The following is a 23,690-nucleotide window of genomic DNA, read 5'->3' as shown; positions in this document are numbered from 1 at the left end:
CTATCGGAGTAATCATGATGCTTCTCAGATAGTTTGTGTCCTGGCTGCCACTGAATCTCTAATACAGAGGCAGCTGAACTACTGTAATCACCTAGGATGTGAGCGGACTGAAATAGTCTCTTCTTGCTGGTGGCTCTCTATGCAGTAGGGGAAAGGAAAAGCACGACTTTCCAGATGTAATTAAAAAGAAAAAAAAGTCCAAACTATCCTGAAAGTCAGGTAACAAAAGTGTGGGTCTCAGCTCTGAACTGGCTTTCTGTTTCATCTTAGGCAAGTTCATTAACTTCTGGCAATACCAGTTTCTTCCTTGGGAAAAGGAGGCCATTAAAGTGGAAAATCCTTCATTATCATCTGACTGTAAAACTATACGAGTCTATGTAAAACTTTGCGTATCATTACACTGTATTTATATAATCCTTAAACATTCATTTTTGTAAGTACTGAAAGAAAAAAGATGGTTTCAAAAAAAAAAAAAAAAAGGTTAGCAGAAAATCCAGGTTTTAAAATGTTTATGGTAATTGATTTATATGGAAATAATTTAAATTTGACTATTTTTTAAAGATACTTTTATCTTTACAAGAAAATATAAGAAGAGAGTTCTGGAGATTCCGGAGGTTTGCTCTTGGCATCTGAAGCTCATCAATTCCTTTATGTACTTGAAAATTGGAATTCATGCAAATAGAAGTAGTCATTTGTATTGGAATACATTCACGATCATCTTAAGGTTCCTTTCTGTATGTGTAGATTGATGAGCTGCCCACTGTACTGCTTTAAAAGTGGAGCATTTATGCAGAAGAATGGCCTTTGTAGAATTTTTGGCACTGAATTTGGGTTTAAGGCTGATGTTATTTGGAGAATTTCAGTTTGTTGTCTTGGGCATCAGATGTTAATCAGTGCCCTGGTCCAATTTGCTCCAGCATGAAGTTGGGGTTTGAGCAAAGATTTGCTCCACAGTGAAATCTGGGCCTGAGCATCCTTACTGGTGACATTCTGCCACCTTGTGGCCAGCTGTTGACTTCAGTATTGTGCATTGTCCCCCAAGTGCACAGGCTATCTTAGGGTGAGCCTGGGTAGACAAGCAGCCTGTGACAGGCATTTCTGGGCTTTGGGATTTCAAGCACAATTTTGTGGGTTCAATTCTACAGACTCTTCCATTGGTCATCAAATGTTTGCATTATATCATAGCCCCAAAGGAGAGTCAGTAATCCTTTCATTGTTTAAGAGTGCTCCCACAACAGATGTTATGGCTGAAGTAAAGAAAGGTTAAGTATTGGAAACGTCTAATCTTGATTTTGCTCCTAAAGCAGTTCTTGCTTCAGAAAAGCCCCAGATCTGAAGTTGAGAGGTGAGATTCTTCCTGGTTCTGCAAGCTAAGCCGTTCATTCTTGGGAAGACCAACTCACCCCTCTATTCTCAACTGCTAGTTAAAGCATTTTACCAGGGCTACCTCATGCGTGTTACTGCATATCACAGCATCTTTCTGTGGTGGGTACTATTTTTATCCCCATTTTATAGAATTATTGAGATTCAGAAACATTATGTAACTTGTCCGAGGTTACTGAAGTGAAACATGGTAGAATTGAGACCCAACCCTGTGTAACTCGGTTCCTCACTTTGAATCCTTCTGCCCTGTGTCTGTGAAATAAAGTAAAAACACTTTACTGTATGCAAAAAAGATGCAAATTCAAGGGAGATAATGCAATGAAAGCATGTTGTATTGAAAAAGATCTACCCAGATGTTGATTGACATTAAAAAAATATCATTATTACTATTATTATGCATGCTGATGAGATAATTGCTATGAGCAGGCAATATTTTTAAAATGTATTTCCTAAATGGAAGAGAAAAGTGACTTCTTGGAGAGAAATATCCAGAGTGATTTAAAAGTTATTTGCAGTTGCTGTATTGATGTTCTCTAATTTTCTCAATTTCCCATTTGCTATACAATTTCAGACAAGCTGATCTGAATTACAGATTCCACTTGTGGAAAATAAATTTGTTTGTGAATTCAGTATATAAATGAAAAGGCTTTGGACCATTGTGAGTAACAACTAGACCAGTGTGATACAGTTTAGAGCTTTTGGCCTATAGGTAGATGAATTGGATAGTAAATTTAAATTAGAAAGGGGGAAAAAGATGTTCAGCTATTCTAAGGTAAAAGAGAACTTTATTTTGTTTTCTGTGTTGGAGGAACTTGAGTGATGTATTCAATATTTGGAATGGTTGGGTATCCTGCAGATATACAGTCACCTCTCTATCGATGTCAGGGCAGCATTTACATCATTAAGTTAAGTAATGCTTGGGTAAAAACCAACCAAATAAGCAATGTACCCTTCTTACTTAAAGCCACTGTTGGGTCACAGGGGAGCCCACCTTAACAAAACTTAGGCACAGAGCAGAAAGAAACCATATTGAATGCAAAGTGTACAATCACCTGCTTTGGGTAGCTCATATTCATCACTCATTTCCACACATTGCTCCCTCAAATTATTCCTCATCAGGATAAATCCAGAAAGCGACCCAGGTTTGACTAGCACGTCTTCGGAGAACAAGATCCTGCTTGGAGTGCTGTAGAATCAATGGAGGAGGCATGAGGACCATCAGTAAGCCTCTCACTGGAGACTTTTAAAAAAACTAATTTTAGAGAGAGGAAGAAAGAAAGAAAGGGAGAAAGACAGAGAGAGAGGGAAGCATTCACTTGTTGTTCCATTAAGTTGTGCGTTCATTGGCTGCTTCCCATATGTGCCCTGACCAGGGACTGAACCTGCAACGTTGATATTTCCAGGCTACGCTCGAGCCAACTGAGTCAACCGGTCATGGACTCTCTGCAGATTTTGAAAATATATCCCTGCAGCTTCAGGGGTGCCTGCCGTATTGCCCCTGGCAAAGGAATGGTGTGTTGGAAACTATTTCAGTCTCCTTTATGAGATGTAAGTTGCTGACATTCACCACTTTGTATTCACAGTTGGGAAACACAACTAGCTAAATATTTACATTTTTGGTCCCTGTGTTTTATGGGTAAGTGAGTGCTATACATAGCTGAATTTTATAGAAACTAGAATTGGAAAAATCATACACTTAGTTCCTTCCTCAATATACACACACACATAATTTTTTAAAAGATTTTATTTATTGATTTCAGAGAGCAGAGTGTGTGTGTGTGTGTGTGTGTGTGTGTGTGTGTGAGAGAGAGAGAGAGAGAGAGAGAGAGAGAGAGAGAGAGAGATATGGAGGAGCAGCAGGAAGCACTGACTAGTAGTAGCTTCTCATATGTGCCCCGACCGGGCAAACCCAGGGCTTTGAACCAACAACTCATCATTCCAGGTCAATGCTTTATCTACTGCACCACCACAGGTCAGTCACACACACACACACACACACACACACACACACACACACACACACACAATTTTTGAAAAAGAAAATAAATCATGAGAGCAAAAGTTGAATAGGGTGTGTGGAAGAGAGGACAGATCAGTTCTGCCCATTTCTCATTGGTGACGGTGGTGCTGCTGGTGGTAGACAATGTGGATGTGAGTTGGCTTTTTAAATTGCCTTCCTATCCTCCCACCTGTTACCTAAGTAAGCCCTTCCTAGCTTGTTCTTGTGGGGCATGGGAGAGGGAGCATGCAATCTAGTGTACCTACATAAGTTGCTACACAGGGCAATTTCAAATTATCTATACTTTGATTCTCCCAGCCTGTATTGAAGACCATCACAAAACACATAATTTCTACTGTAAGAAAGTTGTTGCAGTTGTGTTTTTTTTTTAGCTAGCAAGAGAGGGAGAGAGAGAGAGGGGCAGACAGACAGGAAGGGAGAGAGATGAGAAGCACTAATTCTTCATTGTGGCACCTTAGTTCTTCATTGATTGCTTTCTCATATGTGCCTTGACCTGGGGTGGGGCTTCAGTAGAATGAGTGTCCCCTTGCTCAAGCCAGCAACCTTGGGCTTCAAGCCAGTAACCTATGAACTCAAGCCAGCAACCATGGGGTCATGTCTATCCTCTCATGCTCAAGCCAGCAACCCTGTGCTTAAGCTGTTGAGTCCACACTCAAGCTGGTGACCTTGGGGTTTCAAACTTGGATCCTCAGCATACCAGGCAGATGCTCACTGCGCCACTGCCTGGTCAGGCAGCAGTTATTTAATTACATGATGGATGTTCTCTTTATGAAGACTCTTAAGATAAATCAGTTTGTTCATAGTGTTACCAGAAGACCATCAAAGAGTCATAGCACCAAAAAGATGTCACCAGTGAAGTGAAATCTTGATTCTTGTCCTCTTGAGAGAAATAATTCCATCGAGAGACAAAGTACAGCAAGTAAAAGAAGAATTTATTGACTATGCAGGAAGACAGAGAAAAAGGATGCCTTTGAAGACAGGTTCAGGAGGTTGGCCTGGGATGAGCTGCTGCTGCCCACTGTTCCCTGGTTGCAAGTCTTGTGGGGTCACTTAAAGCTTAGAAGAAACAGAGGCAAGGAAAACATACCTGGGGGAAAGAAGAGGAGGAGGAGGAGGAGGAAGAGAAAGGCTAGGGTGTGCTCTTAGAGGGGAGAGAGCCCTGGGACCTCCCTCCGAAGGGATTTTAGGGGAAGTTCCAGAGGAGAATCTTAATAGAATATCCATCAGCTCTCCAGGTGTGTCCTTTTAGGGTCATGGTTTCCACTGGTTGGTCAGCACCTGGGAAGGGTGTGATTAGTTAATGCAGCTGGTCTTAAAGTCAGCGTGACATCTGTCTGGTTTTGCTGCTTTTCTGGGCCTGGAGCTGAAACACAACTGAGACTTAGATGTATTTAATGCGGGTCAGAACCTCACTGTCCTGGGGAATTAATGCTTAAGGGCTATTCTCCAGCCCCCTTGTTCACCTGCTGCTAAGAGGGTCTCACCTGCGTGACTAGCAACATGCCAGAAGGAGAAAGATCAGGGGAGGGTCTGAACCACGTGACCAGCAATGTGCTAGTGGAGAAAGGTTTGGGGGGGGGGAGGATAGGACGGGACAGGATCCTTGTTTTCCCAATTTTTTTCCTTTTCAAAGTTGTGCTAATCTTAGGTGCGCAAAAACAGACTTGCTTGAGGCAAAGATAAACTTCCTATTATATGCTGGGTCTGTGACTACCCACTCTGACCTGCCCAATTAAGAATTTATGATTAGTTTACCCTGGAGTTTCTTTCCATAGAACCCCGTATTTTCATCCACAAAATTGTACACAGATGCCCGCAGAAATCTAAATAGTGTTCCAATTAGGTGGTGAAAGCAAGGAGTATTTATGAGAAATGGTAGGCGAACAAGTACGTGAACAGAAGGAAGGAATTTCTATAGGTCCAGATAAGCTAACATAGTGATGCTGTTTCTAAAGAAAGTTAATCGGAGGCCCTGGCCTAGTAGCTCAGTTGGTTAATGTTGTCCTGACGTGCCAGAGTTGCAGGTTCGATCCCTGGTCAAGGAACATAAAAGAATCAAATGAATGCATAAAATAAGTGGAACAACAAATTGAACTTTCTAAAAGTTAATTTAAAAATAATATTTAAATGGGCATTTAAAAATAAAAGAATGTTCATCAGTGGGATAGTTGTATCTGCTTTCTAGTTAGCTTTGCAAACATTTTGGAATACAAGGCTGCTTTAGGCCTAGGACAAAGATTAATTTGCTGACTTCACATTCCAAAGGTTCGAGGAGTAAGACTTGCAAGGTATTTTCACTGGGATGGCACCTCCAGCTTCAAAAAGTAGCTACATTTATATTACTTTTCACAATGTTATAGTCACTGGACTGCAGGTTGGTGGGGAGGGCACCACTGCACACAATAATTTTGGGTCCCAGACTTGCATCTGTGGCCCTACTGTCCTCCGGGTGCTTGGAGCACTTTATAATCATATATGAGATGTTATAGCCCAGGCCTAGAAAAGGAGTTTTTGAACCTGACTAGCTTTGATCAGGAAATTCCCACCGAGTGGTTTAAAATTCATCTCCTGGCCTGATCTGTGGTGGCACAGTAGATAAAGCGTCAATCTGGAACTCTTGAGGTTGTTGGTTTTAACCCCCAGGCTTGCCTGGTCAAGGCACATGGGAGTTGATGCTTCCTGCTTCTCGCCCCTTCTCTCTCTCTCCCTCTCTGCTCTCTAAAATGAATAAATAAAATCCTTCTTTTAAATTAAAATAAAAAAATAAAATTTGCCTCCTGGAAGAGGCTGAACCATGAAAATATCTCAAAAGCATTTTTTTTTCCCCAAAAAAAACTTTTTTAGTGAGAGGAAGGAAAGAGAAGCATCAATTCATAGTAGTGGCGCTTAAGTTCATTGATTGCTTATACAGCATGTGCCTTGATGGGGTAGGGATGGGGGGCTTAAGCCAACACTGTCTCGTTGCTCAAGCCAGCAACCTTGGGCTCAAGCCAGTGACCTCAGGGCTTGGAACCCGGGACCTCAGCATCAGCATCCCAGGTCAGCGCTCATTCTGTGCCACCACAGTCAGGCTCTCAAAAACATGTTTAACCCTTTGAGTGGTGAGTTTCTTTCATGCTCGCTGACACCCACGAATGTGTTTTTTTGTTTTTTGTTTTTTTTTCAAAAAATGAAATTAGGTCCAGTTGCAGTTTTATTAACTTAAAATTATGTTTGTTTGATAACCAATTTAGGGAGACAAGGACATACATACATTTGCCTTTTTTTAAATGTTGCCTTACACATTTTTAAAATAAATCGATCGTACTCTGGATGGTCAGGAGGCACGAAGACGTACATGAACGTTCGTACTACTCAAAAAGTAAAATCAAGTAGCAACATTCTAATTTAATACAAAGCAACCTTATATTGAACTATAGTTTATTTATACAATCTAGTGTCATGTATCTTATGCATTGAATTTTACATTTAGAATTTTTTTTTTTTGTATTCTGAAGTGAGAAGCCAGGAGGCAGAGAGACAGACTCCCACATGTGCCCAACCGGGATCCACCGGGCATGCCCACCAGGGGGCGATGCTCTGCCCATCTGGGGCCATTGCTCTGCTGCAACTGGAACCATTCTAGGTGAAGCATGCTTCTGAGGTGAAGCATGGAGCCATCCTCAGAGCCCGGGCCAAATTTGCTCCAATGGAGCCTAGGCTGTGGGAGGGGAAGAGAGAGACAGAGAGGAAGGAGGGGGTAGGGGTGGAGAAGCAGATGAGTGCTTCTCCTGTGTGCCCTGGCCGGGAATCAAACCTGGGACTTCCACTCGCTGGGCCGACATTCTATTGCTGAGCCAACTGGCCAGGGGCTTATTTTCCCAATTTTGCCAGTTGCTAGGCACCTGGGGCTTTCTGTTCTGGTGAACTTCCATACCTGGCCTTACTTCTTGCTCTACACATGCCTGCCTGTTTACCACAGCAGCATCAGGAACAGTTGTTTCTCCTGGGCAATTAGAAAAATAAACCTACAATACAGAGAATTGTGTCCTTAAAAGTTTTACTATCATGGCCCTTGTTGTTGGCTCAGTGGTGGAGCGTCGGCCTGGCGTGCAGGAGTCTTGGGTTCGAGTCCCGGCCAGGGCACACAGGAGAAGCACCCATCTGCTTCTCCACCCCTCCCCCTCTCCTTCCTCTCTGTCTCTCTCTTCCCCTCCAGCAGCCGAGGCTCCATTGGAGCAAAGTTGGCCCGGGCACTGAGGATGGTTCCATGGCCTCTGCCTCAGGCGCTAGAATGGCTCTGGTTGCAACAGAGCAATGCCCCAGATGGGCAGAGCATTGCCCCCTGGTGGGCATGCCGAGTGGATCCATGCGGGAGTCTGTCTGACTGCCTCCCCATTTCCAACTTCAGAAAAAAAAAAAACTAAAAAAAAAAAGTTTTAACCACTAGAAACCTTGAAGATAAATTTGCAACTTATTCATAGCAAATACAAAGACTTTGTAGGATACATTTTTGTGTTGTTTGTTTCTGATTCTTAGTATGTTTCTATCTTTTTCCCCCTCTCATTTACATTAGTAACAAAGATTAGGTTTGGCTCTGAGGAATGGGCAATCCCAAATTCCAGTGGCTTAAAAATGATGGATGCTTCATTTTATTTCAGGTAACATTCTGGATAGGTAGTCCTGGTTTGGACGGCAGCTGATCAGGAACCCAGACTTCTGATGTGTTACTCAGACACCCTCGGCACACACCTTTCAGCTCATGGCACAAGACAGCTGCTCCAGCTCTCACCATTGTGTCTGCATCCAGTCAGCAGGAAGGAGATTGAAGAGAAAAGGTACACGATGGAAGAGAAAAGTATCCTCCCTTTTAAGAATACTTCCTAGAAGTGGCAATCACACAACTTCCCTTTACATCCCATTGACTGTGCCTTATATACACAGGGCTGGTGAATGTGAGTACATGTGTATTTTAGCTAAAATGAGGAGTCTTAGTACTGAGGCAGAAGGTGAGATGGGTCATTAGGGAACAAGTAGCAGCCTGTGGTACATTTATTTGTAATTTGGATTATTTAGTGGATTTTTGCAAAAAATCCATACTGAGGCAGGAGCAGTTATAAGTAAATGAAGAGATAAGTAAGTTAACGTTCATTAGAAGAAGGTATAGTGTAGGGTCAGTGGCCACTGCCATCATGGCCACGCAGGTTCTCATTGAATTCGGACAGACAGTAAAGAACAGTGGAGTCAAAAAGTGGTGGGCCGTTCCTTTATTAGAGTCTCGCACCAGCTGATGAGCAAACACACAGGGAAAATACTTCCCTCTCCTTCAGAGCTCCCAAAGCCCTGACACATTCTTCGGTCCCACAACCAGGAGAATCTTCTCTGGTTTCTCCTAGAATCAAAGGCCCCACTAGTCTTAGTGGAGCTCACAAAGCCCCTCGGCTTTGGTTCCCCACCTGCACACCTTCTCTTTCTCTGCAAAACTGGCTAGGGCCCACAAAGACCCCTTCTCTAGCAAACATTAGCAAACCAATGACCCCTCCCAAGCAGAAATGCAACCTGCAGTTTGCAATCAACTGCCCTGCTCTGAGGGCAAGCACATGCGTGGCTTCCCAGTGCCATTTTTTAACAATAAAAGTGAGCAAACTCAAAAAATACAAATTTTACAAACTCATTTGCCCAACAGTGGATCTTGTTACTGTTCTTGTTTAACACAAATCAGAATCTCAGAACGAGCTCTTTGATGCCATGGAGTTCTTTAACAGTTTCTGTAGATCCCAATTTGGAATGCTCAGATTACCAAGTATGGGTAAAAGTAATACTGGTGAGTGTGGGCTATTCTTTTTATTTCCAAAAGCTTAATGAGCAATATAGACTCACCTAAGCTGAGGCTAGTGAGGAGCCACTGCGCCACTTCACCCGCAGGTGTTGTAAGGTACCAAAAGCTGCAGAATTAATATTAATATTTTAAGAGGCTTGAAGAACATTTTATTAATTTGGGTTAAGGTGTGCAGAGAAATTGTGAGAATAGTCTCTGTACTGTGTGATTGGCATAACCAGGATGGCCCTTGGCATTGTATTGTAAATGCAAAGGGAAGGAAAACATGGATCCCCAGACATTCCACCACACCTGTGGGGAAAGGGGTAAATGGCTAGCCAGGTGCAGGAAGAGAAAAGCCAAAATAAACCTTTTCTTATAGCAATGAGCCATTTGCGGGTATTTGTCCCCACAGAAACTACCTCTCCTATGTGAATGCATGTGGTTAATGTGTATGACTGGACAAAGAGATGGCGGATAAACATTAAAGAATATAGGAATGCCGCCCTGGCCAGTTGGCTCAGTGGTAGAGCGTCGGCCTGGCGTGCAGAAGTCCCGGGTTCGATTCCCGGCCAGGGCACACAGGAGAAGCGCCCATCTGCTTCTCCACCCCTCCCCCTCTCCTTCCTCTCTGTCTCTCTCTTCCCCTCCCGCAGCCGAGGCTCCATTGGAGCAAAGATGGCCTGGGCGCTGGGGATGGCTCCTTGGCCTCTTCCTCAGGCGCTAGAGTGGCTCTGGTCACGACAGAGCGAGGCCCTGGAGGGGCAGAGCATCGCCCCCTGGTGGGCAGAGCGTCACCCCCTGGTGAGCGTGCCAGGTGGATCTCGGTCGGGCTCATGTGGGAGTCTGTCTGACTGTCTCTCCTCGTTTCCAGCTTCAGAAAAAAAAAAAAGATTATAGGAATGCCTTTTAATATGTAAAGAGACATCTTTCTACCATTGTGTTGACTTGTAAATTTTGTTTTCTCCAAAATGATGTATGGCTTGCAAATTGAACGTGGTCCTATCATGTTAAAGGACATATGACTATAACCAATAGTGGTAAAAGGCACCTAATTGTAATTTTTGCTTCTATACTTCCCACTTGCAAAACTATAAAAACTAGGTAGAACAAAGGGCCAGGGCGCTCTCCCTCAGATTTCTGTTGGAGTTGCCGCCGCTTGGCCAAGCTAGACAGTAAAGCTTTGATGTGTAATCGACAGACTTTGTTCGCATCTTGAATGTTTCGGGTCCCTCGGATTAGGCTTAACACTAGTAGGAAGGATAAACTTTCCTTAATCTGAATTGAATTTTTATCAATGTAATATCTTAATACTGCTCTCTGCCAATCAAATTGGGGTTATATAAGTCTTAGATTAAAAAGGGGAGAAATCATTATTATTCAATACTATGTGCAATTTGTTCAGTAGACAAATATCCTTCAAAGAGTATGACTTTTGGGATGCCATGGGATGGAAGAACATGACCAAAAGTCCAGACTAGAAAAAAGTTTGGGTGGTTGTTGGTCAAATAAGTTTGTAAAATATTATTCTTATGTTTGCTTGCTTATATATAGTTTGCATTGGGGGCTGGGCAGCGCCAGGTGTATGTAGTCTGTGAAATTGCAAACTGCCTTCTTGCTTGTGAAGGGCCTGTTGGGCAGATAAAATGTATTATGCTCACTTTGTTAAAGATAACACGAGGAGGCCGTCGCCCAGGTGATATTAATGTGTGTTGGGGTGGGCTAAAGGCAGGCAGAATCCTTGTAGCCTGGGGCTTGGTTTTGGGATTAAGCCTTTCCTACCCTTTTTGATGTGGGGTGGTACAATCCAATCATGCCTCAGAAAGTGACTTTGTATTAGAGACTTCCCACTTCCCCTTTTTGTATATTGGATTAAGAGTTTGGATTTCTACACTAAAAATTGGGGATGGAGCGGGAGCTTATGCTCTTGGTTCCTGGGATGATTAGCATGAGAGAGCAGAGGGAGCAGAGCAGAGAGCAGAAAGAGGTCATGTGGCCAGGAGAAGCAGTCAAGATGGCGGAGTGCTGAGTGAGATGCCAGTTTGTGTAGAGTTTGTATCTGGGATAAGGAAGGAGATGAGGAACTGAGGAGAATAAGGCTGGTGAGCTAGAAACCTTTGATTCTAGGAAACTCGGATAAGTCAGTGGCTTTGTGAGCACTGAATGTGAGTGGGTTTTGGAGCCTAGTGTGTATTTTTACTTGCCCGCCGGGTGCAAGCTAGAATTAAAGACTATGGCCCACCAGTTTGTGGCTCCGTTATTTCTTTGCCGACTGTCTGAATCCAATGCGAACCTGCATGGGCCAGGCTGCTCTGATGGTGGCCCTGGCTTCTGGCTTTACAGGGCCATTGTTTTGCTAATGTTTGCTGGAGGAGAGATTTTTGCACCAAAAAGTTTTGAAAAGAGAGAGAAGAAGGAGAAGAGGAGAAAGAAGCCATGTTTGCAGAGTGAGAGGGAGAATGCAGAGTGCTGAAGAAGCAGCCAGTTTGTGCAGAGAAGCCATGTTGACAGGGAAAGAGAAGGTGTGCAGGTGGGGAACCAGAGCTGAGGGGCTTTGTGAGCTCCGCTGAGACTGGTGAGGCCTTTGATTCTAGGAGGAACCAGAGAAGATTCTCCTAGTTGTGGAACAGGAGAATGTGTCAGGGCTTTGGCAGCTCTGAATGAGTGAAAGGGAAGTGTTTTCCCTGTGTGTTGCTCGTTGGCCAGTGTGAGACTTTAATAAAGGAATGGCCTATCATTTTTTTGGCTTCACTGTTTCTTTACCGCAGGCGTCCCCAAACTATGGCCCGCAGGCTGCATGTGGCCCCCTGAGGCCATTTATCCGGCCCCACCGTACTTCCGGAAGGGGCACCTCTTTCATTGGTGGTCAGTGAGAGGAGCACTGTATGTTGTGGCCCTCCAACGGTCTGAGGGACAGTGAACTGGCCCCCTGTGTAAAAAGTTTGGGGACCCCTGCTACTATCTGCCCGAATCCAATGGGAACCTGCATGTGCATGTCCACAACAGCGATGGCGGGGGACGTGACTGCTGCCCTTATACTTGCCAACATGGCTTCTTTCTCTGTATTTCGCATTCTCTCTGCTCTCACTCTGCAAACATGGCTTCTTTTTGCCTCTTCTTCTCTCTCTCTTTTCAAAACTTTCTGGCACAGAAACATCTCCTCCAGCACACATTAGCAAAACAATGGCCCTTCCCAAACAGGAAGGTAATTTACAATTTCACAGACCACATATACCTGGCACTACCCAGCCCCCAATGCAAACTATAAGTGAGAAAACATAAAAATCATATTTTACAAACTTATTTGACCAACAAATACCAACTGTAATTGAACAAAAGTTAAAAAAATAATGATATGGAAACAATGACAAAATACAAAATTTGCATTAATACTAAAATTTCCAGGTTTCTGAAAGGTCCAGCTCACCTCCCCCTCACAATCTTTTGTGAAGCAAAATTGAGCACAATTGAATTCCCACCTAAATGTTAATGATTTGATGAGGGGCTTTTAGCCTTCCCTTGCAGCTCTGAGTACCTGACATGCCAGGCACCAATGGGCATGGAGAAATCATCTTCAGTACCTCCTCACCATGGCAACCAGAGCACACTGATCCCTGTCTGTCAGTTTCCAAGCTGGCATCTCTACAGAGTCACCTGTGCCATAGCAACAGGAGAAAGCTGCAATTGACTTTGGCAGTCCAAGTGTGCTGGAAACAGGGCTTTCAATCCCAGGCCCCGACTTTGTCTCTGCAGTTTCTGGGTGTGAAGCTGTTGGCACTCTGGGAGTTCAGGGCTTGAGAGAAACAGGGTGGAAGGGGGGATTCTGGGACACGAGCAAAACTGGTAGCAGATATATGTAAACTGGAGCTGTCAGCTGGACCAGCAGGAAATAAGCAGTATGAATCCTAGGGCAAGAGAGTTGTAAAGCCAGTACCCATGGCCACCATCACAGCTGCCTGGCCTATTCAGGCTCGCATTTGATTCGGACAGACAGTAATGAAACAATGAAGCCAAGAATTGGTGGGCCACTAGCTTTAATCCTAGCTTGTACCCGGCGGGCAAGAAATACAGTGGGCTCCAAAATGCATTCATTCAGTGCTCACAAAGCCATTGACTTATCCGAGTTTCCTAGAATCAAAGTGTCTACTTCACCAGCCTTATTCACCTCTGTTTTCCATCTCCTTCTCTCTGCACAAACTCTGCACAAACTGGCTTCTCCCTCAGCACTCTGCCATCTTGGCTACTTCTCCTCTCCTCCACATGGCCTTTTTCTCCTCCCTTTTCTCTGCTCTCTCCTCTAATGCTAATCTCAGGAACCAAGAGAGCAAGCTCCCGGTCTGCCCCCATTTTATAGTGTAGAAATCAAAACCTTTTAATCCAATATACAAACAAGGAAGTCTCTGATACAAAGTCACTTATCTGAGGCATAATTGGATTCCTCATAAGAGTGTACCACCCACATCATGCAACAGTCAAGGGTGTGGGGAAGTTTAGTCTTAAAACTAAGCCTCAGGCTATAATGACCTTGCCTGCTTACAGTCTGTCCCCCACACACAATGCAAAATATAAGTGGCAAACATATATATATCAATTTACAAACTTATTTGACCAACATTCCACCCCTTTTACTTGCTTACAATCTAAAGCACAGGTATTCCTGCACAAGGAAATTAGGCACATTACACAAATTACAACAACATGACAAATCATACAATTTCAACAATTACAAAGGTACATTTCACCACTCTCTGAGCACTTTGCCAAAAGTGCAAAATGTCCTTGGCCTTCTTTCTAACCATAGAAAAAGCTTCTTGGGGCAGGGGAGTGCTTCCAGCAAAGCTGTCCCCCACCCCCATCAGGGTATTTCACATTGTCCAAAATCCATAACTCTGTCCAACAAAGGAGCCAGTGCCCACTCCAGTCATAGTCCCGGAATCAGTTCAAGCACATGAGGCCACAGCCACCCCCCTCATTCCTGCCATCCTGGCAGGTCTTACACTGTCCCAAGGAGGAGCACGTGGCAATGACAGTCAGCATTTCCATCTCTGCTCCAGAGAGCATGATGGAATTCACCCCTATGTCCCTAAATTGCAGACCTATCAGGGGGCGTAGTAAGTACTCCTTGCTGCTGGGCTCTCACTGAGGAGCCACTGCGCCGTCTTACCCGCAGGTGTTGTAAAGTACCAAAAGCTGCAGAATTAATATTAATATTTTAAGAGGCTTGAAGAACAATTTATTAATTTGGGTTAAGGTGTGTAGAGAAATTTTGAGAATAATCTCTGTGCTGTGTGATTGGCCTAAAACCAGAATGGCCCTTGACATTGTATTGTAAATGCAAAGGGAAGGAAAACATGGATTCCCAGACATTCCACCACACCTGTGGGGAAAGGGGTGAATGGCTAGCCAGGTGCAGGAAGAGAAAAGCCAAAATAAACCTTTTATTATAGTAATGAGCCATTTGCGGGTATTTGTCCCCACAGAAACTACCTCTCCTATGTGAATGCATGTGGTTAATGTGTGTGACTCTGGACAGAGATGGTGGATAAACATTAAATAATATAGGAATGCCTTTTAATATGTAAAGAGACATCTTTCTACCATTGTGTTGACTTATAAATTTTGTTTTCTCCAAAATGATGTTGGCTTGCAAATTGAACATGGTCCTATCATGTTAAAGGACATACGACTATAACCAATAGTGGTTAAGGGCACCTAATTGCAATTTTTGCTTCTGTACTTCCCACTTGCAAAACTATAAAAACTAGGTAGAACAAAGGGCCGGCGCGCTTTCCCTCAGATTTCTGTTGGAGTTGCCACCGCTTGGCCAAGCTAAGACAATAAAGCTTTGGTGTGTAATCAACGGATTTTGTTCGTGTCTTCAATGTTTTAGGTCCCTCTGGATTAGGCTTAACACTCATCTTCTGGAGACTGTGGGTTGCAACTCCAGCCCAATTCTCCTCATCCTCCAAAAAAGGACTGAAAACACCAGGTCCTGCTGCTGGGCTCAAGCCCCAGGCTGCCACCATCTTCTGCTCTGGCCTCAGCCCCGGCCACCCGTCGCTGCTGGCTGTCCACAATATCCAGGGCAATCTGCAACTAATGAACCTGTGATTCCTCCTCCAGCAGCTGCTGTATCTCCAAGTGAATCTCATGAACGTGGTCGGCCTCCTCTGGTGCTTGCTCCAGCTCCAGGGTCGGCATTTCTTTCTCCCACATTTGTTCCAGCTCCTTCCACTGCTTGGTTTGCAGGTCCCGGGCAGCCTCTTCCACAGAGCTCTCAGTTTCCTCATGCATGGCTGTAAAAGTCAGCCAGCCTATGGTCCCCAAAAGGACAGCCATGGGGAACCATAACAGCAGCCAGTTCTCTACTCCACTGCTCAAAGGTGGTGGTGGCTCCATACTGAACTGTATAGAATCCTGCCACAGACTACACCAAATGTAAAGCCAGTAGCCACGGCCACCATCACAGCCGCCTGGCCTATTCAGGATTGCATTTGATTCGGATAGATGGTAATGAAACAATGGAGCCAAGAACTGGTGGGCCATTAGCTTTAATCCTAGTTTGCATTTGGTGGGCAAGAAATACATACAGTGAGAAAACACTTCTCTTCCCATTTAGGGATCCCAAAACAACTGATTTATCTGAGTTTCCTAGAATCAAAGTTTCTACCTCACCAGCCTTATTCACCTCTGTTCCCCATCTCCTTCTCTCTGCACAAACTAGCTTCTCCCTCAGCACTCCACCATCTTGGCTACTTCTCCTCTCCTCCATGTGGCTTTTTTCTGCTCTTTTCCTGCATGGGCTCCTCTGCCCCATTTTATAGTGTAGAAATCAAAACCTTTTAATCCAATATACAAACAAGGAAGTCTCTGATACAAAGTCACTTATCTGAGGCATAGTGGGATTCCTCATAAGAGTGCGCCACCCACATCATGCAACAGTCAAGGACAGGGGTCCCCAAACTTTTTTTACAGGGGGCCAGTTCACTGTGCCTCAGACCGTTGGAGGGCCGGACTATAAAAAAAACTATGAACAAATCCCTATGCACACTGCACATATTTTATTTTAAAGTAAAAAGACAAAACTGAAATAAATACAATATTTAAAATAAAGAACAAGTAAATTTAAATCAACAAACTGACCAGTATTTCAATGGGAACTATGCTCCTCTCACTGACCACCAATGAAAGAGGTGCCCCTTCCAGAAATGCGGCGGGGGCCGGATAAATGGCCTCAGGGGGCCGCATGCTGCCTGCAGGCCGTAGTTTGGGGACCCCTGGTCAAGGATGTGGGGAAAAGTTTAGTCTTAAAACTAAGCCTCAGGCTATAACGACCCTGCCTGCTTACAGCCTGTCCCCCACACACAATGCAAACTATAAGCAAGCAAACATATATATCAATTTACAAACTTATTTGACCAACAAGAGTGAATCACTTTCCACAAGGACAGCTTAAAATTTAGTCCCGAAGGTGAATTATAAGTTCTTCACACTATGTGAAATATCGAGACAGAAACATCAATCATCCTTTGCCTTTGAGTGTTTGGGGGAGAGGTATGGGAAATTAGGAAAATAAGGAGAGAGGAATGGTAGCCTAAAGTTTCTTCCAACATTTTACTATAAAAATTCTTCAAATATATAGCAAATTTGAAAAAGTTTTATAGTGAAACAAACTACATAGGCTCTACCATTAACATTTTATTATAGCTACTTTGTCACATTTTATCCATGTATATATCCCTCTGTTCCTCCATCAATGCATCTTATTTTTTTGGATAGTTTTGATTTTAATATTCTGATTATGTTCTACTTTCTTTCCTTCCAATTGTGGCATTTAGTACTCTCCAATCATTTGTCCTCATTCACCCATATTCATTATCTTTTATGATTACAACAAAGAACATGATGATAACCAAAATATCATTTATTGAACATATATGATAAACATAGTACTGGCCACTTTTCTTATATTACTGTCTCATTTGTCAGAATTAGGGGGTGAGATTATTTCTATTTTAACAATGAGGAAATGGAGTGGCTAAACTAGAATTTGAATCTGGTCCTAGCTGACATCTTGCCTTAGCAGGTCTGTTTCAAGGGGAATAACAGCCAGGGAGAGTCCCTTACAAGCAAAATTAGTGAAAAAAAATTCACTGAAATAGTCTCAAACAACCTACATATTATCAAGATCATTGATAATATAATTTTCTACTTGTAAAGAAGTCTTTAGTTCAGATATAATGGAAAGGCTAATCTTTTAACGATCATTCTCTGTGAACCCTCAGGGTATCCACATTTCTTTGCACAAGATTGAAGTAGGTCATATTCTCTGCTCTTTGTCATCATTGCTGAAATTTATTGAATTCTTCTATGGGCCAAACATTCCACATTTATTTAATTCTTAAGGCTAACTCTTTGGGGTAGATATGATAAGCTCCATTTCAGAGATTGTAGGGAAGAGAAAGGATCTTTTCCTCTACTATCTTAGGTTCTGTGACTGGGGCCCACAGATTGAATTAACAAAATATAGATTGACAAAAGAAACAGTTCATATTACATGCATATGGGAGCTTCAGAAGAAAGATGTGAAAACTCAAAGAAGTGGCTATTTGTGAGGGCTCATATCTCATTTTACCAGAGTGATAAATTGTGAAATAATTATACAAAGGGAGCAGAGCAAATTGTGGAAAGTAAGTTGTGCTTCTAGGGGCAGTAAATTGTGGGAAGATAAATATATGGGGAAAACTAACGAAATGAAAGAATTATTTAGTAAAATTTGTTATACAGATGCACAGTTGGTGCCTTCCTCATTGATAAGAGTTGTCTCCAATGATTGAGTTGTTCTCATGTTCCTGGTACAGGACAGAAACATACCTTTACAAATGGGAATTTATGTCCTGCTTTTAGAGAGAAAGTCAAAGGGCGAGCTAATTGCTTTCAGCTCAGAGTGATCCTTATACCAAAGTGGCATCTTTGGGTGTCGGGAGCCGATCCACAACTGCTGGCTGACAAGGTCACAGCAGGAGAAGACCCACAACTGCTGGCTGACAAGGTCACAGCAGGAGAAGACCCACAACTGCTGGCTGACAAGGTCACAGCAGGAGAAGACCCACAACTGCTGGCTGACAAGGTCACAGCAGAAGATCAAAAACTGCTGATTGACAAAGTCACAGCAGAGAAGACCAATGGCTGCGGAGTGACAAAGTCACTGCAGTGAAGACCAATGGCTGTGGGGTGACAAAGTCACCACAAAGGATAGGCACAACGATACTCCCCCCCTTTGACTTTTTGAATTAATCTGGCCTTATATCCCCCCCTTTTCTGGGTGTGTGCTATTATTTGTGGCACAGGGATAATAGTACCGTGCTTTCCCTGTAGATTCGTAGTGATTTCTTTGGAAATGAGACAGAGGGTGTGAGTTCCACAGAAAAGCCTGTAAGCCCCTTGAACTGGGCTCATAGACATAAGAGGCTGGCTATGATATCCCTCGTAAAGGGTTAAGTTTGTAGGAGAATTCCTTCTTAATCATGTTAAAAAGAATAGATTGACTTGTGAATGGTTAGGAGGCAGTGGCTGTGCACAGAGCACCCTTCGGCCTTCACTTAACATTTTTTCCTCCCTAGCCTTTTCATGTGATAAGTAGAGAAACATTCCTTTCTTCTTTGATCTGCAAATAGTGGTATATTCTGAGAAGAATAGAGTCAGAACTTAACTAGTGTTTAAATATAATAAGTAATATTTGATTAGACAATAGTATCTTAGGTAAGGTATAGTAGGATGGCCCATTGTGTGGCCTAGGATGAGAGCGTAGTCAGCAAGATAAGAATGTTTTACTAAGAGAATTGTCTTTTGACTAAAGGCAATTGCTAGGCTTTCTCAATGAGATGTTCTCATGAGATTCAAAAATGAAGGGAAATCCATGGAATGTCTTGTGTTGCTGCTGGGCTATCTTGCAAGTGCACTCTGCATATCTTTGGGTGAAAGCTATTCTTGATGTTATGTTAATTTCTTTAGAGGCAAGCCTTTTAGAACTAATACTCTAAAAGCTTTTACTGATGTTGTTATCGCTATTCAAGTTATTTTGTATTTTGAATGATTTGCTACCTGATTTGTGACTCATAGATGTAAATTAACTGTTATCCGGAAACATGAAAACATAGTGAAACAAAAGTAATAATTAACACCATGTGATTGTAACTCGGTGTGCGTGTATAAAAAGGGAGCTATACTAGCATTTGGTAGAGATGCCTGGCAGTAAATGCTAACCGGAGAATAAAGAGAAAGAAAAGAATTCGGCTCTCTCACTCCATTTTCGCCGACGCCGTCTCCTCCTGTGGGACCCCTGGATCACCGCTGGGGCTGGACCCCGGCATTTGGGCTAGCATAATCTGATCCCTTTGAAGATCAAAGGATTGATCCTCACTAGAGTAGATAGACAGATCAATGGAACTGAACAGAAAGTCCATGTGTAGGGCCAGGGGCTGCCATCATGGCCATGCACATGCAGGTTCTCATTGAATTCAGGCAGACAGTAAAGAAACAGTGGAGCCAAAAAATGGTGGGCCATTCCTTTATTAAAGTCTCACACTGGCTGACGAGCAACACACACAGGAAAAACACTTCTCTTTCACTCATTCAGAGCTCCCAAAGCCCTGACATATTCTCCGGTTCCACAACTAGGAGAATCTTCTTCCTAGAATCAAAGGCCTCACCAGTCTCAGTAGGGCTCCCAAAGCCCCTCAGCTCTGGTTCCCCACCTGCACACCTTCTCTTTCCCTGTCAGCATGGCTCCTACTTCAGCACTCTGCTCTCTCTGCAAACATGGCTTCTTTCTACTTCTCCTCCTCCTCTCTCTTTTCAAAACTTTCTGGCACGAAAACCTCTCCTCCAACAAATATTAGCAAAACAATGGCCCTTCCCAAGCAGGAAGGTAATTTGCAATTTTACAGACAACATATACCTGGTGCTGCCCAGGCCCCAATGCAAACTATAAGTGAGCAAACATAAAAATCATATTTTTGCCTGACCTGTGGTGGTGCTGTGGATAAACTGTCAGCTTCAAATGCTGAAGTCACCGGTTCAAAACCCTGGGCTTGCCTGGTCAAGGCACATATGGGAGTTGATGCTCTCTGCTCCTCCCCCTTTCTCTCTCTGTCTCTCCTCTCTAAAATAAATAAATTAATTAATTATATTTTATGAACTTATTTGACCAACACCATGTATACACCACATATAAAGCTTTGTTATATGATAAAAGTGGCATCTCAAGTAAATGGGAAAAATCGAAACTATTGCTGTTCACTAAGTGATGTTGGGGCAACTTCTGCATGGCAAAAAAATCACCACAAAAAAAGTAAAAATACAAATGACAATATGGGGAAATGTTTGCAATTTATATTGCAGACAAAAGGTTATAATCCCTAATAGAAAAATAGCACTTACAAATGTCTAAGGAAAAGACAATTTACCTAACAGAGAAATGGATGAAAGATAGGAATAGGCTATTCCTAGAAGACAAAATTTAAATGGCTCTTAAATATTCAAAAAGATACTCAGCCTCATTATAACAAGTTAAATGTAAATTAAAATAACTCTGAGATGTCATTTAAAATCCAAAATTTTATAAAATACTGCTCTGTGTTTGGCTAGTGAAGACTATTAATCAGTCTAATCTCAATGGAGGGCAATTTGTCAATCTTTCAAAATTATAAATGTATGTACCCTAAGTTTCAGCAATTCCATTTCTAGAAATTTCTCCTACAAATATACTCACATGTGTGTGAAGTGACACATGTAGAAGCTATTTATTGTAGCATTTCTTTCTGAAAAATAGAAGACTGCTAAATAAATTATAGTAAACCCATATGATATATACAAAAGAATGACATCTTTATATAGTGATTTAGAAAGAGCCTTCAAATATATTATTAAGTAAAAAGGGCTAAGTGCAGAACAGTGTGTACAGTATGCTACTACTTGTCAATAATGAATACAGGGAGTGCACCCCCTCTCCCCATAAGAGGGAACCCATGCTGCTCTCCTGGGCAACGTGAGGAGATAGGGCAGGATCCAATTCTGGATCGTGCTTTTGCTGATGAAATTGCTAGCTCTCCTCTAGCTGGGCAAACAACTCCAGATCTCCAGGGACCTACACAGTGCTCACCTCTCCCCTGCTGTCAGCATGTTTCATATCCAGCTACACTGGGAATTATACATTTTGATTTTTTTGTGTGTGTGAAGGAGAGAGAGAGAGAGGAACAGACAGACAAAAAGGGAAAGAGATGAGAAGCATCAACTTGTAGTTGCAGCACTTTAGCTGTTTACTGATTGCTTTCTCATATGTATCTTGACTGGGGTGCTACAGCTGAGCCAGTGACTCCTTACTCAAGCCAATAACCTTGAGCTCAACCCAGTAACCTTGGGGCTTCGAACCTGGGTCCTCAGCGCTCCAGGATGACACTATCCATTGCGCCACCACCTACCTTTTGATTCTTTGTGGACTAGGACTTCTTTTCTCTTGGACTGGGTCTAAGGATGGTTGGGAGTTAGCATTCACACTTACTTTAGTTTTATTCATACATGATGAACCCATGTTAGCAGGATAAAGAACCACTGAAGAAAGAGAAAAAACACTTTCTGATCCAATTTTGGAACTGGACAATTCATTGTTAATAAGATGAAGAATACCTAGTTTTTTACAAAATGAATGTCAGTGGTTAGAGTAGAAATCCCACACAAGCCTAGGCTTGCTGTAATTTCTAATTATCTTCCTAATTGCCAGCAGAATCTAGAATTTTGATTATAGATAGACTGATTTTGTACTGGAAATAAACTGTCTGCTTAAAGATTGAGCATTTGGCTAAGGCTTAGCATAAGATTGGAAACATTCTTTTTTTTTTTTTGTATTTTTTTGTGTGTGTATTTTTCCGAAGTTAGAAGCGGGGAGGCAGTCAGACAGACTCCCACATGCACCCGACTAGGATCCACCTGGCATGCCCACCAGGGGGCGATGCTCTGCCCATCTGGGGCGTCGCTCTGTTGCAGCTGGAGCCATTCTAGCGCCTGAGGCAGAGGCCATTAAGTCATCCTCAGCGCCGGGGCCAACTTTGCTCCAATGGAGCCTTGGCTGTGAGAGGGGAAGAGAGAGAGAAGGAGAGGGGGAAGGGTGGAGAAGCAGATGAGTGCTTCTCCTGTGTGCCCTGACCTGGAATCGAACCCGGGACTTCCACATGCGGGGCCGATGCTCTACCACTGAGCCAACCTGTCAGGGCTGGAAACATTCTTTTGGGAGAGAAATCTCTATGTCTCTAGAATTTTTGTGTGTCCCACAAGGAACTATTCATGAACTTGTACAAAGAGTTGATAACAAGAATTTTTACTGCAGATGTGTTAATAATCATGAAAAAGGGGAAACACCTGTAATGGCTAGCCATAGGAGATAGGTTAAATTAGAGCAGAGTCATATAATGGGATTTTTTGCAGCCATTTAAAAATAATGAGAGGAATATTAACAACATGCAAAAGTGTTCATGATGTATTAAGGAGGGAAAGCTGACCTCAAAATATATTACACTAGAGTTACACACACACACCCATTGAATGGCTGTACATTCCAAATTATTAGTATACTAGTTATATTTTTGTAATAGGGTATGGGTAAAGTTTTTATTTTCTTCTTAAGATTATGAATATTCTTACACAGGAGGCAAGAGTATACAATGGAGTAAAGATAGTCTCTTAAAAAAAAAAGACAGTCTCTTTAATAAATGGTGTTGGGAAAATTGGACAGGTACATGCAAAAAAATGAAACTAGGCCACAAGCTTACACCATTTACAAAAACAAACTCAAAATGGATAAGCGATTTAAATGTAAGTCAAGAAACCATAAAAATCTTGCAAGAAAACAGGCAGTACACTCTTCGGTATCTCTCATAGCAATATTTTTGCTGATATATCTCCACAGGCAAGTGAAATATAGGACAAAATAAACAGATGGGGCTATATTAAACTAAAAAGCTCTTTCACAGCAAAAGACACCATTCACACAAAAAAAGATAAGCTACACAATGGGAGAACATATTTGCTGATACATCTGATAAGAGGTTAATAACCAAAATTTATAAAGAACTTCTAAAACTCAACACCAGGAAGGTAAACAATCCAATTAAAAAGGAACAAAGGAACTGAATAGACAGTTCTCCAAAGAGGACATACAAATGGCCAATAGGCATATGAAGAAATATTCAATGTCACCAATCATCAGAGAAATGCAAATTAAAAAACCACAATGAGATACCACCTCATACCTGTCAGAATGGCTCTCACTAACAAATCAACACACAAGTGCTGGCCAGGGTGTGGAGAAAAGGGAACCCTCCTGAAATGCTGGTGGAATTGCAGATTCATGCAGCCACTGTGGCATTTCCTCAAAATATTAAAATGGAGCTGCCTTTTGACCCAGCTATCCCACTTTTAGGAATATATCCTAAG

At 42.6% G+C, this 23,690-nt stretch overlaps 1 non-coding gene across 1 annotated transcript; it reads right to left on the bottom strand.

Annotated features, from left to right (window-relative positions):
* Positions 1–22,395: 22,395 nt before the first annotated feature.
* Positions 22,396–22,471, bottom strand: TRNAA-CGC (transfer RNA alanine (anticodon CGC)). Its single transcript has one exon. It is a non-coding gene; the product is annotated as a tRNA-Ala (tRNA).
* Positions 22,472–23,690: the final 1,219 nt, after the last annotated feature.

Source organism: Saccopteryx bilineata, chromosome 2, assembly GCF_036850765.1.
Source record: "Saccopteryx bilineata isolate mSacBil1 chromosome 2, mSacBil1_pri_phased_curated, whole genome shotgun sequence".
NCBI lineage: Eukaryota > Metazoa > Chordata > Mammalia > Chiroptera > Emballonuridae > Saccopteryx > Saccopteryx bilineata.
The sequence above is the reverse complement of the archived record's forward strand: the minus strand, read 5'-3'. Positions and strand labels throughout refer to the sequence as shown.